The sequence below is a fragment of the Pelodiscus sinensis genome, chromosome 1 (assembly GCF_052426305.1).
Source record: "Pelodiscus sinensis isolate ZL-2025 chromosome 1, ASM5242630v1, whole genome shotgun sequence".
Lineage (NCBI taxonomy): Eukaryota > Metazoa > Chordata > Testudines > Trionychidae > Pelodiscus > Pelodiscus sinensis.
In genome coordinates this window covers 112445320-112461128 of record NC_143052.1, presented here as the reverse complement: position 1 = coordinate 112461128, position 15809 = coordinate 112445320, and the positions used below count along the sequence as shown (strand labels likewise).

General features: G+C 42.6%; 1 protein-coding gene across 28 annotated transcripts in view; it reads left to right on the top strand.

Annotated features, from left to right (window-relative positions):
• Window positions 1-15809, top strand: part of MICAL3 (microtubule associated monooxygenase, calponin and LIM domain containing 3) — a 234511-nt gene that overhangs the window by 30912 nt on the left and 187790 nt on the right. For all 28 annotated transcript variants that reach the window (XR_016346908.1, XM_089769356.1, XM_089769377.1 and 25 more), the window contains exon 2: window positions 6759-6827. The gene's annotated coding sequence lies outside the window, so the exon portion shown is untranslated. The remainder of the gene's footprint in view (window positions 1-6758; window positions 6828-15809) is intronic.

The window sequence follows — 15809 nt, the reverse complement described above, 5'->3', positions numbered from 1 at the left end:
GCCAACAAGGAGAAGAGGTCTCCCTCCTGGAGCTTATTCTGTCCCTGAACTCAGCTAGCCCTGTTCCTTCAATCAGCTGATTCACTGCACTAGGGAAGGGAAGGGGAGAGGTGGGAACTCCCTCTCAGAGTACTAGGAGTCAGCTGTTCCAGTGAGCACTCCTGGAGGGAGCCTTGAAGGGATAGTCAACTAGTCGCTTATATCCCTACCTTGGAGTAAATGTATTATTGTCCTCTGGTAAACCCACCAAAATGGGGCATAATGCAAATATATATATATATATATATATATATATATATATATAAAATCAAAGACACGTCCTTTAAATAAAAGTCCTAAAAAATTGCACGGCTTTAAGATGCCAAACAAATCTATGAGTCGAATAGAAATAGTCATGCTCTCCTTGAAAATATTAGCACAATATTTACTGACACTGGAAAGGAGAGCGAAAGGCATTCACTCAGGCCCATATACTTTCTCTTGGGAATGTTTAGTATCCATGCTATGCAAATGAAACAGAGATCTGATAGATCAAGTTCTGGTTTGAAACTTTCATCATGTGTGTCACTAACTCAGAGTAGAAGCCCCCAGAGCACTTGTCCAGAATCCAACTTCAAATGAAAGGCCAAACAAATTAAACAGGATCCATGATAAAGTTCTTCCAGGTTTAACAATTTACCATGTATTAACTAGTGACACAGGAGTTAAAAAAATCATTAAGATAAGAGACTGCAATACTAAAAAAAAATCTGTTAAAAGAATCCTTTCCTTTCTTTCCGTAAGCTATTAACACATATGTACATTTGTACACATGCCTTCTCCTCAGTCTTGCTTCCAGCTTACTCCGGGAACTACCACTGTTTCGGCTCTACAGAGAGGCCCCTTATTGACTAATTCCTTAATCTGGGGGACTGACCAATGCATAGCTCTCTTTCATGGATAAAGAGGGTAAACAGCCGCAAGAGCTTTCCTTGTGTAAAACTTTTACACCGAGAGAGAATGTTTTTATTTGTGGTTTTGATCCCTTTTGGAGGTTGGTTTCCTTGGTGCTGTGCTGTAGAACTGAATTCTCCCAGAGCTGAAGTGGTTCAGTGTCTGCATTGCTCTTCAGGACAGCAAACCCAACTTTGTGCCTTGTCTGGGGGAGACCAAAGGATCTGGCCCAGCAGGACAGGATGGTGGGGAACCCCAAAGAGCAAGAACATGGGTGTCAGTGGCATGATCAGCACATGGGGGGAGGGGAAGAAACAATCCACGGGGTCTTTTGTGACCGCATCCTGTCACAGGTAGGATTTAAGTAGTACTAAGATTACATAGAAGAAAGTAGGTTACTAAGTAATATAAAACAGAAAATGCTAGCTAAGCTTAATACGCTAAAGAAAATAGTTACATGTAATATCACTTCTTGAAAGTTGTAATAATCTTATTCAAACATCCTTCTAGCCTCAACCCAGTTCCTTTGCCCACTTCAGTCCTAATTGTTTTCAGCAATCATCTTGGATAGGATCGCAGGGGAGAATTGATGACCAAGTTTTACCTGACTCTCGACCGTTAAATAGGTTTTGTAAAGGGTGGGGATTCTGTGTGTTCAGTCCTTCTGCCCTTGTGGAAAAATACAGCGTCCAAGATGATCTGTTGGGTGTGTTTAGTCTGCAGAAGCGAAGAGTGAGGGGGGATTTGATGGCAGCCTTCAACTTCCTGAAGGGAGGTTCCAAGGAGGATGGAGAGAGGCTGTTCTCAGTAGTGACAGATGGCAGAACAAGGAGCAATGGTCTCAAGTTGTGGTGGGAGAGGTCCAGGTTGGATATTAGGAAAAACCTATTTCACTAGGAGTGTAGTGAAGCACTGCAATGGGTTACCTAGGGAAGTAGTGGAGTCTCCATCCCTAGAGGTGTTTAAGTCCCGGCTTGACAAAGCCCTGGCTGGGTTGATTTAGTTGGGATTAGTGCTGCCTAGAGCAGAGGGCTGGACTTGATGACCTTCTGAGGTCTCTTCCAGCTCTATGGTTCTATGATTCTATGGATCCCAGCATCAGGAGATACATCTTATGTTTTCTCAGGGCCCTTGTCTCCATACATCAAGGGCTGGCCCACACATCGGCAGGAAAGCTAAACTCTATTGTCTCTTGCTAATGGACCATCACAGCCTTGAAGTGTAATCATTTCTTCCCTTTATTATATATCACATTTCTCTTTTCAGGCAACCTGGGCTTGAGTGGTGTAAGTAGCTGTGTCCTTTGCTCTTTATTATTCATTTTATACACAGATTTTCATCTGACCATGAAAATCTGGTAAAGGAAATGGAGATTTCTACTCATGAAGATTCCTTTTGGGATAGTTGTGCAATTTGGGGTACATACCATGCAATGGATTAGGGAAGCTTTTGCTTTTCTCTCCTAGTCCCCACTTGACTGCTTTGTTTTTCTATTTACATGCCCATGTCTTTTCTCCTCTTCTACCTCCCCCCGCCCTCCACTTTATGACAATAGCACAAAGCAGACACTGAATAAATCTGCTGCAGACAATCAGTGTCCAATTGCTCACTCAGGCTGCTGCACACTTTCCTCCTATCTCTGCAAAGGAATAGCTGGTTGTAGGCCACTATGTAATAAGGTCTCTACTACCCAAAACCCAGTTGTGCAAAATGAGTGGCAAATCTAGCTGTCTAGAAAAGGTGGTTGTGTTGATGGTGTTTTCCTTCAATAACTGCGCCTCCAGCAGCATGGCTTTATTAAAGTAAAAATAACTCCCCAAGAGATAAATCTGAGGAACTTCTTGCAGATTACAGTGTTCTCTCACCTCCTTTCTAGCCTTAATTGGCTCTGTATTGGGGGGGGGATTTGCTGACACCCATTCTGTTCCATCTGTGTGTACAGTATTTCCTCTGCATGTTGTTGGGACTATATCCTGTGGGCTGTTGCCAATGTGCTGACAGTCATATCCTGTCCATGATTCAGGAGACAAAGGGAAGGTGCCCCACAGAGAGAATGGGGGAGGGGAGAGGAAGGGTTCCTTGTTAGCTTTATATGGATGTCTGCAAAATGGGGGTATCTGTATTGAAGGGCAAAGGTCTCTGCTAATGCTCCCTGCATGGGTTCTGGATTTGATGAGGATGCCTCAGAACCTCTTCTTCCTCATTTCCTCTCCTCTCCCCCTGTTTTATTCCAGGAGTGTGACCCTTCCAGTAGAGTGCACAGTAGAGTGAATCATCAGGGATAATATTTCCCAAATCAGGAACTATGAGGCTTAGAGGAGATGCCATTTGGCAGCTCCTCACTTCCCCTCATTCTGCCTCTCAAAATCTTAACTGGCAATTTAAAAACAACAAAAAAAGGCATGTCTTTGGTGATAGTCCCCAGGGACTCCATATCAGATTTTGGTTGGGAGGGGGAACTTTATGATTTCTGGGGCTATTCAGACACTTGAAAACTGTAGTTTTCAGGAAGAATACTTTAGCAGTTAGCTGACTGGAGGAGCTCTGTGTCTACTCTTTTTCTTTTACTATCTATTTGAGAGAGTTTGTGTATCTGTTCATCTGTTTGTCTGTGAGTCTGTTTGTTCAAGAACTTTTAAATTGTAAGAACTAGGGTTTTGCTAGGACAATGGGAGTGCATGAAATGAATTTTGTTTTTCTTCAAATGGAAAGGGAGGACTATGATGGCAGGGATAGTTTATGCTTCAGACACTCACAGGTAGGCAGCAAGCACCCCGAGTCAGCCCCAGGGAGCAATGCTTCTGGCAACTGCCCCTGCCCTGACTCCTGCACCCCACACCCAGTCCCTGCCTTGAAGGATCCAAGCAATGCCAGGTAAATCTTGTTCCAGTATAAAATAAAGCAAATATGAGACCCACTCCGCTTTAATAACACATTCTGACTAGGGATGTGAAGGTTTAACTCAGCTGTGGCTCACGAGCTGCATGTGGCTCTCGCCCCCCCCAAAAATGCAGCTTGCGAAGCCACTCCTGTGCCTCTCCCCCCCCCCCCCCAACGGTCCCCACCACCTCCCCTCCCGGCCGCCAGCTTCCCTATGCTTACTGGGTCGGAGCTGCAGGGTTTTAAAAATGGCGCCCAGAGAGCGGCCATCTTAAAGCAGCAGCCTCCTTTTAAAAAAAAAAAAAATTTTTTTTTACTTTTTTTTTGTTTGCTTGACAATTCTGGTGCGGCTCTTCGCATTTTTTCCGCCACTGTTTTGGCTCTGTCTGTTAAATGGGTTGGCTACCCCTGGTTTGACTGGTTAAAATTAACTGGTGAGGGTGGAGCAGTTTCCCTACCTGCTGTGGGCAAAGGCCTGCTCCTGTGCAGTCCTTGCCTGCAGCTGGGCCACGTGCCATGCAAGCAGGGACTGCTCTGATCAGGAGGCCAGAGCAGCCCCTGCCTATGGCTGAGAAGGTGTGTTCAAGCCTCTTGCTCATCTCCTTTAATCAGTTAGCCAATTAGAATTAGGGATATAAAATCCCATCTGACATCTTGTGGCAAGTCACTTTAGGAATACTGTTACATTTAAACTTTTATAAATATATAGTTATAGTTAGTTAGGATCTCTTTCTCTCTCTCTCTCGACAGTTAATATCAGAACCTCCTGTATTCTAGCTCAGCTCTGGGAGGTGAATGGGTTACAGTAAGAGCAGATACATCTGGGTTCTGTGTAAGAACATCAGAATGGTCATACTGAGTCAGACCAAAGGTCCATCTAGGCCAGTGTCCTGTCTTCCAACACTAGCCAATGCCAGGTGCTTCAGAGGGAATGAACACAACTGGCAATCATTGAGTGATTCATCCTGTTGCCCATTCCCAGCTTCTTGCAAAGAGAGGTAAGGGACGTGCAGAACATGGTGTTGGATCTCTGCCCACAGTGACTAGTTGCCTTTGAGACACCTATTCGACATGAACATATTGCAGCCTTTTTTGAATCCTGCTACAGTCTTGGTCTTCTTCATAACATCCTCTAGCAGAGAGTTCCACAGGTTGACTGTGAAGAAATACTTTCTTTTGTTTGTAAGTTGACTGCCTGTTTGATTTCATTGAGTGACTCCTAGTTCTTTTGTTTATTTGAAAGAATGAATATCACTTACTTATTCAATTTTTCCAAATCATTCATGATTTTATAGACGCCTGTCATATTTCTTTCTTAATCATCTTTTTTCCAAGCTGAACTGAAAAGTCCCAGACTCTTTAATCTCCTCACATGGAATGTGTTCAATACTCCTCATAATTTCTGTTGCCTTTCTCTGTACCTTTTCCAAATCCCACGTCTTTTTTTTTGAGATGGAGTGATAAAAATCTGCATGCAGTATTCAATATGTGGGTGTACCATTGATTTATATAGAGGCATTATGATATTTTCTGTCTTATACTCACTCTCTTTCCTAATGAGTCCCAATAGTCTGTTACGATTTTTGATGTTGTTGTCACTAGACATAGAGCAGATCAGACAAATATCCACAATGACTTCAAGATCTCTTTTATTGATGGTTCAGCTAATTTAGACCCCACCATTTGTATGTATATTTGGGAATATACTTTGCCGTGTGCATTACTCTACATTTATCAACATTGAATTTTATCTGCCATTGTGTGTTGCCAAATCACCCAGTTTTGTGAAATCCCTTTGTGATTCTTTGCAGTCTGCTTTGGACTTAAGTATCTTAAATACATTTTGTATTCTCTGCAAATTTTCCCAGCTCACTCTTTTCACTTTTTTCCCCCAGATCATTTCTGAGTGTGTTGAACAGAGCTGGTCCTATTACACACCCCTGAGGGATACCACTGTTTACTTCTGTCCATGCTCACCATTTATTCTCACCCTTTGTTTCCCATATTTTGACTGGAGTACCTGATCATGCTTTCAGGATCATCTAATGATCCTAAGTTTATTTTAATAAGCCTTTTGTTATCTTAATTATCCTGCCTCTGTTTATAAACACCCTCCTCACAAAGTATGTGCTGCTTCCAAATTCATCACATGTCACACACTTTATCTTCACTGGCTATTGAGCAGCAAAGCTTTTGTCATTCACAGGTGCTAACACACCCCACAAATGTAAACAGTGACTCCTGCCAACAAAGCAAACAGCGCTCTATAGGGGGTGGAAGTTTTTTGTCCCGCAAAAGTGCGGACAGTGTTTTTATAATATCTGACTTTTTTTTAGTGACATGCCTGTGTTGCTAAAGCTGTGTAGTGTAGACCTCCCTCAATCTGTGTTTTAGTTAAGAGCTCTGTCTGGGACTATAGAGAGTAGATACCTGGTAGAAAATTAAGGGAGGAGGCTACAGCTCCCCTTCCTCTCCCCAGTGACACCCCTGGTTCCTCTCTGTATCATGTATACTTCTCATTAGATCTCCCCCAGTGACTGATCTGGGACAGTCCTATGCATAGACCTCTAACAGAGCTCCATACTGGAAGTTTACTGCGCTTGTGGTAGACATGGTAAATGCTTAAGCTAAGTCTATTCTAGACCCAGAAGATCAGCGTAAGGTACAAAACTCCAGTTACGTAAATAACCTTAATTAAGTAGCTGGAATTGACACACCTTAAGCTGAGCTTGGTGCCATCTCCATAGCAGGCGGTCGATGGGAGCAAACACTCCCATCAACTTCCCTTACATCACGCAAATCAAGAAGTAGTGGCGCCATCTGGGGGTACTCTCAGTGTTTGATTTAGCAGTCCTTACTAGACACGCTAAATCAAACCGCAGAAGGTCGAGCTCCAGCACAGTGAATGTAGACATGACCTTACATTTTTTTTCCTCTATCCACAGGCTAAAGATTGACTGTACGTCCTTTTCCGTCATCTCCACGCACAACAGACCTGCTGACTGTTCTTTCTGGTGAGAGTGGTTTCTGCTGTCTTACGTGATTTTGCAGATGTGTTTATCAAGCAGATAGACTGAGCACTGTAACCCTCAGAAATAGCTCTGCACCAGAGTCTGTTAAACTTCAGCAAGTGGTTATTTAATTTAGATCATTTTCTGTTGCAAATCTAATCTCAAACAGGGTCCACCAGCTGTGCTAGAGGTCTTGAAGCAGTTGGATAAAGACAAGGCTGGAAAACAGTACCTACCTCTCCCCAAGATTGATTTCACTTTGAGTCATTAGCTGGCTTTGCATTCAGAACTTTAATCACAGTCCAGAATAAATGCCTTGTTATCATTTATTTAAGTACATTTCTGCTACATGGAGTATGTTTTGCTCTACTCAATCTCGTGTGATTTGAGTAAATCTCTGTGCAAGGATATCTGATCAGAGAATGATCTTGCCTTTTAGTGCTGGACTCCCCTGCCGCTGCTAATAGCTATGGACAGTTGGAGATTCTCTTTCAGTTTATTACATGGCTTGTCCGTGGTCATGTATTATCAGGGACAGAATCCTTGCATTCTCCTGGTATGATATGCTATCATGTGCCGAAAGTGTCCGTCTGCTATGTACATTGGACAAACATCTCAGACACTTCACCAAAGGATTAATGCCCACAAAACAGATATCAGACAAGATCACAAAGAAAAAACAGTTTCTTGCCATTTTAACCAGAAAGGACACTCTCTCAATGACTTAACCACCTGCATTCTGCTACAAAGACCTTTTACATCTGCACTTGAAAGGGAATCCTCTGAACTGTCATTCATGTTAAAATTCGACACTCTCCAAAGAGGAATGAACAAACATTTGAACTATCTTACCCATTATCAAGATAGCTTCCCCAATTATCACCTCTAATACCATTAACTCACAAACATCCCACTCTCCCCACCTCTAATATCATCAATTCACAGACACTTACCTTCCTTCCTTCCCCCCCCCCCTGCATCCCCCTCCTGTTCTGAAATGTGATTTGTCCTTTTCATATGTGTTCATTTTTTTTAATTGTATCCTTTGGTATATATGGTTGTGACTATTTTCTTCCACTATTTGATCTGAGGAAGTGGGTCTGGCCCACGAAAGCTCATCATCTAATAAACCATCTTGTTAGTCTTTAAAGTGCTACATTGTCCTGCATTTTGCTTGCATTCTCCTGTCTTTGCAATTTGAGAAGCACGTTGGTAGGAGTGGGGAAAAGGGAAGAATATAAAATGTCTATTCATTAAGAATGTGAATGTGTAATCTTGTAGATGCTTCTTACATTGCTTGGTAAATAGTAATGTTTATGAACAATGCTGGTTAGATGCTAGGGCCTTATCTGCTGCTGCTTATCACCCTATTGGCAGTTCTGCTGTCACTGAGTAGTAAAAGCAGTCTCCCAGAAGTGCCTGCAAGCTATTTCATCTAGCTGATGCTGTTTGTAAGGGAAGCCTTGCAATATCTCAGATGTTTGTAGGACAGGGGATCTGTTTGGGTGCTGGGCAGCATATAACTGTCTTGTGAAACGATGAGGTCTCTATTCAAATAGGGTCTGTGTCTCAGGTGCTTATGATGCATGCATTTTTGTAAGTCAGGCTGCAGTTTACAGCTACAGTGATATTCAGCTGGGCATGCAGTGCTGCTTAGCACCTATTCATAGAGCTACCTGGGAGGAAGATGCAAATGTGTTATCTACCAGGCTGCACGATCGCACTGCTGAAAAGCTTGGGTAGGCCAGCTGTACTGTCTGCTGCTTTTCCTATTTTCCCGGTGGAGTTGGACTCAGAGACTGAGGCCTTGTCTACACTTAACAGTTTAAAGCACAACAGCGCTTTAAACTGAAAGTGTGGCCATGTCAGGCGTGCTGGGAGATTACCATCTTGATGAGGTAGAGCATTGTAACTTGTACTGGGGGGGGGGGGATATTTTTTACACCCCTGAGCTAGAAAGTTAGCGCATTGTAAAGTGCCAGGGTAGACTTGGCCTAACACAGGGAGTGGCTATCGAAGAGTTATTCTTTCTCATTAATTAAGAGAAGAAGCCATTTGGCGTTTTTTGACACACAGCTTGTTTTAATCCTTTGGGGTTACATCTCAGTGTAAAACCACTATCTATAAGCTTGTAAATACATCTTCTGAACCATTTGGGAAATGCTCGTCTTCACAGGATTAAGGTCCTGGTTAGCCCAAGGTAAATGGGATAGCATACAGTCACCTTTGCATTTGAAGTCAAATGGGATGTATTATTTCCTTCAAATTTTGTATATCCAGTTATTGACTTCATTCGGCTTATAGTATTTATTTAGGTACAGTAACACACAGTTGGCACTTTTTAATCTTTCCTATAACTGATAGTGACTGAAGTTGATTTCTTATAGTAGCATCACTTAATGAGAAAAATTGAACTCAAATGGTTATTGGTATAGGTATAGCCACACGTGGAAAAAATATGCCTCATTGGTTATTGTTACTACTTGGGCTCAGTGGATTACAATCAGTCATATGGCCTTTGTAAGCTCATAGACTTGGTAAAACCTGAATAAAAAGGAAGATTAACTTTTGTATTAAAATAGCTTTGACATTGTAGTAAACAGAAGTGAAAGAAGCTTTGAGGGGAGGAATGTGTATGTAATAGATGGGATGGGGTGGTGGGAGAAGGTAATAGTACTCTGGGGCCATACTTCTGGGAGTTTCTGACCAATGTTTTCCTCTTCTGTACCATAATCAGTCAGACAGGCTTTAGGACCTTTGTAGTGTCATGGGCCCTCAAGCAGTGAGAACATAAAAGCTTTGCCCTGAGTAATGAAGAATCCATAGACAATAAATTAGATATATCTGCCTGTGGTATGGAAACCTTTGTTCTGATTTTGGTAAAAATTGATAGATTCAGCTTCCAACCATTACAGGACTAGAAAGAGACTATAAGTAGGGCTTTTGGACCGTGAGGGCAGTCAGCTCCTTCCTTGAATCTCTCAGTTCCGTAGTCATGACAATGGATTCACAGCCATATTGTGAAAGAAGCCAGTCAAGTTCACTATACAGAGTGGCAGCAGGCTGACTGCAGACATGCTCTCTCGAAGGGATGATTTATAATCGTGTGCTTTATTTTAAATTATGAATACATTTTTTTTTAAAAAATCCACCTGGTTTTAATTTGTACCACAGCTTCGAAACATGGCACGTGATAAAATGTGAGGAACAAGGGTTTGATGGGGCTTATTTTGTGTTGGAAACATTGCTGCATTTCAGCATCCAGCTCTCCAGGCAGCCAGTGTAACAAAAAAGCAGAAGGACGGAATTTTGCATAAACAAACATCTAATCCTGGAAGCAAGCAGGAATCAAAACTGAAGTGGTCAGACTATATTGCACAGAGTCTGAAATAGGCAGTCATGAATAAAGTGAAGCGTGCACCTTAAAAGCATTATGCCCAACATTTAGAGGCTAATTTTTTTTCATAAGGTGGTGTTTGAATTAAGTGGAACCAAATTATACAAGTCTTAGAGCACAGAACAGTGAAGTAGAACAGAAACATGAGCCTTGCCTGGCTGTCTTAGACTGCCCAGACACTAGGCTATTTTCTTAATTTATTTTCAGGCTTTTTTGACCTGTCGTCATTCTTTGCAAATGTGTGGGACATTTAGGGTAGAGCAGTCTGTCCTTTCTGAGCTTAAATTTATCCAGTAAATTGGGGAGAAAGAGGCCAGTTAGTTTAGCTACCTTTATTTTGGTAACTATTTGAATCTCCTGTACTTTGAAGTAGGGTATGCTGTGGGATATTGATCACCCTGGATACCCGCTCATTTCAATGAAAGTTAAGGCTACTCAGTGCTTGGCAGAGTGAAGCTCTAACTACAGTCATTAGGGCAATGAGAGAGTAACGTGCTGATGCAGTTTAACCATTCAGGTCCATCTGTGGGTATGTCTACGCTGCACATTGCTCAGGGTGGCATGTACACTACAGACACTGTTGCTCCCACCACTTCTCCCACCCGCACTGCAGACAGTTAGGTTTAGATGAGAAAAGACAAAGCTAACCTTAGGGGATGTACTCATGCCACATTTAAGCAGTCCCTCCCATGTCCATGTTGCTATCTTTAGCAGTGTAATGTCTCATTGCTTCCCTAATGCTGGTGTATTTATTTCCCTGTTGTGAAGAAAAGGGGTACGTCTAGACCTCCGGTATCCTGAAAAAACTCTGCCGCATCCAAGGAAGAGCAGATGCATTTTTTCGGCATCCCCATAAACCTCGTTTTATGAGGAAAAAAGGATGTTCCAAAAAAGGGCTTTTTTTCCCCAACATATGGCCCAGTGTAGATGGGCCAAATGTCAGAAAAGCCTCTTCCGAAAAAAGAATCAGAAATAGCTACTCAAATTGCAAACCACAATTTGCGTATCTTTTTCCGGAAGAACTGTGTAGTCTAGACACAGCCTGGCTATGTTAGAGGGGAGCTGCCAGAGCCTTTTACTGCTGCTTGTAGCTACACACTAAAAGGTGGCTGAATCCTGCTTTTCAATGTGATGTGTAAGCTATCCATACCCTAAACCAGAGGTAAGAAACCTTTTTTTTGGCCAGGGGCCACTGACCCACAAAAAATCAGTTGGGGGCCACACGCAAGTGAGAAGCCTCTGACTGAGAAGGAGAAAGATACTCCCCACATTCCCCTTGCACATCGGAGCCTAGGGAAGCCCAAGCTAGTGGATTTTGTATGCTCCAACCCTATGGCTGGGGGGCTGAACTACCAGCATGGGCTCCGGAATGCTGAGCCTCGGGGACTGGATTCAGGCAAGCTGGGGGCCACATTCAGCCCCTGGTCCTGAGGTTCCCCACCAGTGGTGTTCAGTGTAGCCTATGTGTGAATCACATTCATTCTCTGGTGCCAGTTTGTGACAATGGGCACGTCGCCTGAGCAGGCATAATCTCTACGGCATCACTTCCTGTGTTAAAGCCATGGCTCTTCCTCCTCTCATTAAGAACCCTTTCCCTTCCCTCCCCACCACTCACCAAGAATGGGGGGCGGGAGATAGAATACTTTTAGCATGTAGAAATTAAAACATTCATTCTATGTAGAGGTGGCTCTCTCTCCAATCTGGATTACATGTTTGATGTATTGGACTGTCTCCTTTGGTCTGTTTGCAAATGATCACTTTGTTTTAAGCTGTTGGGACATTATTATTTGACGTCTAAGCTTTGTAAACGTTTTTTGCTTTGTTTTAAACACACACATTAATCTGGATTCTGTTTTAAAGTGAAGATTGCTCTTTCCCAGTGGGTACCCCCAGTTTGTCTTGAATTTCATATTGGGTGGGGAGTGGGTCCTTCTGTAAGTCTCCTCTTAGCTAACTGAGGACTTGGTGTGGTTTTCTATGAGCTAGTGGTCATCATTCCTAGGAAATGTATAAAAAGATCACTTAAGAACAGTGTGATACTTACCAGAGACTGATGATAGCATCATGGTTAAAACATTTGGGGCTCGTCTACACTGGCCCCTTTTCCGGAAGGGGCATGTAAATTTCACCAGTCGTCGTAGGGAAATCCGCGGGGGATTTAAATATCCCCCGCGGCATTTAAATAAAAATGTCCGCCGTTTTTTTCCGGCTTTTAAAAAAGCCGGAAAAGAGCGTCTACACTGGCCCCGATCCTCCGGAAAAAGTGCCCTTTTCCGGAGGGTCTTATTCCTACTTCAAAGTAGGAATAAGACACTCCGAAAAAGGGCACTTTTTCCGGAGGATCGGGGCCAGTGTAGACGCTCTTTTCCGGCTTTTTTAAAAAGAGCGTCTACACTGGCCCCGATCCTCCGGAAAAAGTGCCCTTTTCCGGAGGGTCTTATTCCTACTTCAAAGTAGGAATAAGACACTCCGAAAAAGGGCACTTTTTCCGGAGGATCGGGGCCAGTGTAGACGCTCTTTTCCGGCTTTTTTAAAAGCCGGAAAAAAGCGGCGGACATTTTTATTTAAATGCCGCGGGGGATATTTAAATCCCCCGCGGATTTCCCTACGACGACTGGTGAAATTTACATGCCCCTTCCGGAAAAGGGGCCAGTGTAGACGTAGCCTTTGGCTGTATAAGGAATATCTATGTGGTTTTAACAGATTATTTCGTACACAACAAATGAGTAGTATGCTATGTGTTCTGAGCTGGTTTGCTCTAAAAAGTGTCGTCACAAATTACAGTGCTTTTAGAATAACCTTCACGTAGTGCCCTTTTATCTAAAAATACTTATCACTTATATGTAGTTTTGAAATTAAGTACAAACATTAACTACATTTAAAAAAAAGACCGTATCCTTGTAATGGTTGAAAGTCGTTTCAGATGCTTAATATGTTTGAGTGCTGCTGCCCATTTCTTTGGATTAACACTTACATTTTCTTAAATGAGGGTGGCATTGAGGGAGAAACTAATTATACTGGACAAGCAGGAAACTGACTGAATACACAATGCTGTCAAGTGCACAGCACTAAAATACACACCCAATTTTTTTTCTTTAATTTCTACAAGCAACAGTAAGGAGGTTTTAAACTAAAATATTTAAGTAGAACACTTTCAGAGAAGTGGGAATTTTTTGAAAGTTGACTGTCCCTTTTTAAATATAAATTTAAGGGCACTAACTGGGGAAAAAGAATAAAGTAGCTGCAACAGTTACTTCCAAGTATTGTGTGCTTCTTCTAAAGTCTGTATGAGTCCCTAAAGCAGTGGTACTCACTGTTATGCGACTTAGGAGCCACGTTTGCAACCACCATTAAACCAGAAGAGCCAAGTGTATGCCCTGCGCACCACCCCACCAAACACACACATACAATAATATCAAATATATAACTATAAATATAACCAGATTCTCTAAAATGTTCAATACAACAAAAACTAAATTTAATTGAACCATTGCTTGGGTGAACACAAGCAATTTTGTTCCCTCCACCCATACCTTTACCATTCCCTTGTTCAACAGTCCTTGTCTCCTCAGCGCTCATGCCAGGGCCAACAAGAACAGGTCTCCGTCCTGGAGCTTACTTTGTCCCTGAACTTAACTAGCCATGTTCCTCCAATCAGCTGATTCACTGCACTAGGGAAGGGAAGAGGAGAGGTGGGAACTCCCTCTCAGAGTGCTAGGAGTTAGCTGTTCCATGTGAGCACTCCTGGAGGGAGCCTTGAAGGGCCACAGGTTACACCTGAAAGAGTCACATGCAGCTTGCACACTGTCTATCACTGCCATAGAGAAACTCTTCAATAATTCTTTTTTGGAGCCCTTGCTGCACTCTGAAATCCTGATGAATCTGACATTCTAGTCTGCACTTGAGCTACCCAAGATGCACCACTTTTAAAATAGTCAGATCTGTCTGTACTGAATTGAGTCACCTGTCTAGAGAGGTGTTTATATACATTAGTGTGGACAAAAAGTTGCTAATAGAGTTTCATAGCTCAGGGCAGACAGGCCCTAGAATTTTCTTCTGGTGGAATGTTGAACAACTTTATTTTCCTCCCCCTAAAGTAATATCCCATTGTAATTGTCAAATGGTTCAAAAAACGCATGCCAAATGCACTGAAGGGGGGTTATCTCAAGTGTGAGGCATGGTGTTGTGAAATAATGTGTCTAATCCACATGTTTTTGTAGGCCATGATTCTTTAGGACAGTTAAAGCTAGCCATGTGTTTCCCTACTGCAATTCCTCTCCCTTGAGTATAATTTTAGGACCTTGCCTCCTTTTTGTCTGCCTGCTTATTTTAGTGCATTGATCAAACTGGTTGTTTCTGCACCTAAAATATTTCAAAACTAGACTTGAAAGGTTGTTCATTTACCTCTTTTGTATGTGTTTGTTCTGTCAATGCTTGTAACGCAGCAACTCCGGAGAAGAGTAAATGCAGCGCATGTCTATGTGTGTGTTTCTTGAAGGAACCTTTCATCAGAGCAGTTGACAAAGCTTATATTGCTGCTAGGATTCTTGTACTTCTTTCATACTGGAGAATAAAGCTAAACATAGCTCCTTTCTCTCTTCTCAGCCCCCACCCCAGCCCTACTCTTTTCATGCTTTTGAGGTGTTCAGGCAAGGGAATAGCTTTATTATGGTGTATTTGTATTACAGTGGTGCTGGGACGAACCCGGTTATAGATCAGATCCCCATTGTGGTAGGTGCTGTACAAACACTGAACAAAAAGACAGTCTTTGCCCCCAGGGAGCTTACAATTTAAAAGACTGAGACGACAAACAAGGGAAGCACAAGGAAACAGTAAAGCAAAATTAATCTGCAGTCACTACTCATAAATTCCATAAACATTATTGTATCTTTAATGGGCATCATGGCAGAGGAGAGACTTTATTTTTCAGGTGGGATCTCAAGGATGACATTGAGGTAACTTTGTTGTTGTTCACTGGGAACTCCTGCCATGCTTGAAGGGAAGCATGGGAGAAAAGCATGAAGGTGCTAGTTTAAACAATGTAATACAAGATTGGTAAAGGTCATTGGCTGAATGAAAATGGGAGTAAACATCCTAATAATGTATGAGATGATTGGTAGGGTAGAATGTAGCAGCAACTTTATCCATAGTTTCTAATGCAGAGTCAGAGCTCTTAATGTATTCCAGTAACACGCAGGTGTTGCTACATCAGTCTGGATTAATGCTGCTGACAAACATATGTGAAAAAGAGTTCTCACTGGTTCACGGAGTTGCAGCATCTGGTGGAGTTGTGATAACTCACTGGCAGAGATCATTGGTACAGCAAAGGTGGAGACCATATCTTCTCTGTTGTTCTTTGAGGCAATATAGGACCATGCGTGGTAGAAAAGGGATAGTCAGGAAGAAAAGGTAAGGCGGGTCGGATGTGAAAGCATCGATGCGTAAACTGTTAACCAGTGAGCCTGGGTCAGTTAACCTTCATGATTATATTCAGGCTCCCTCACCCGTCCCTGTGCTGCTGCTTCTGTACCAGAAGCAGGATGAGGAAAGGCAGGCGGGAGCTGGTGCTCAGGAGGAGCCAGTTTTTA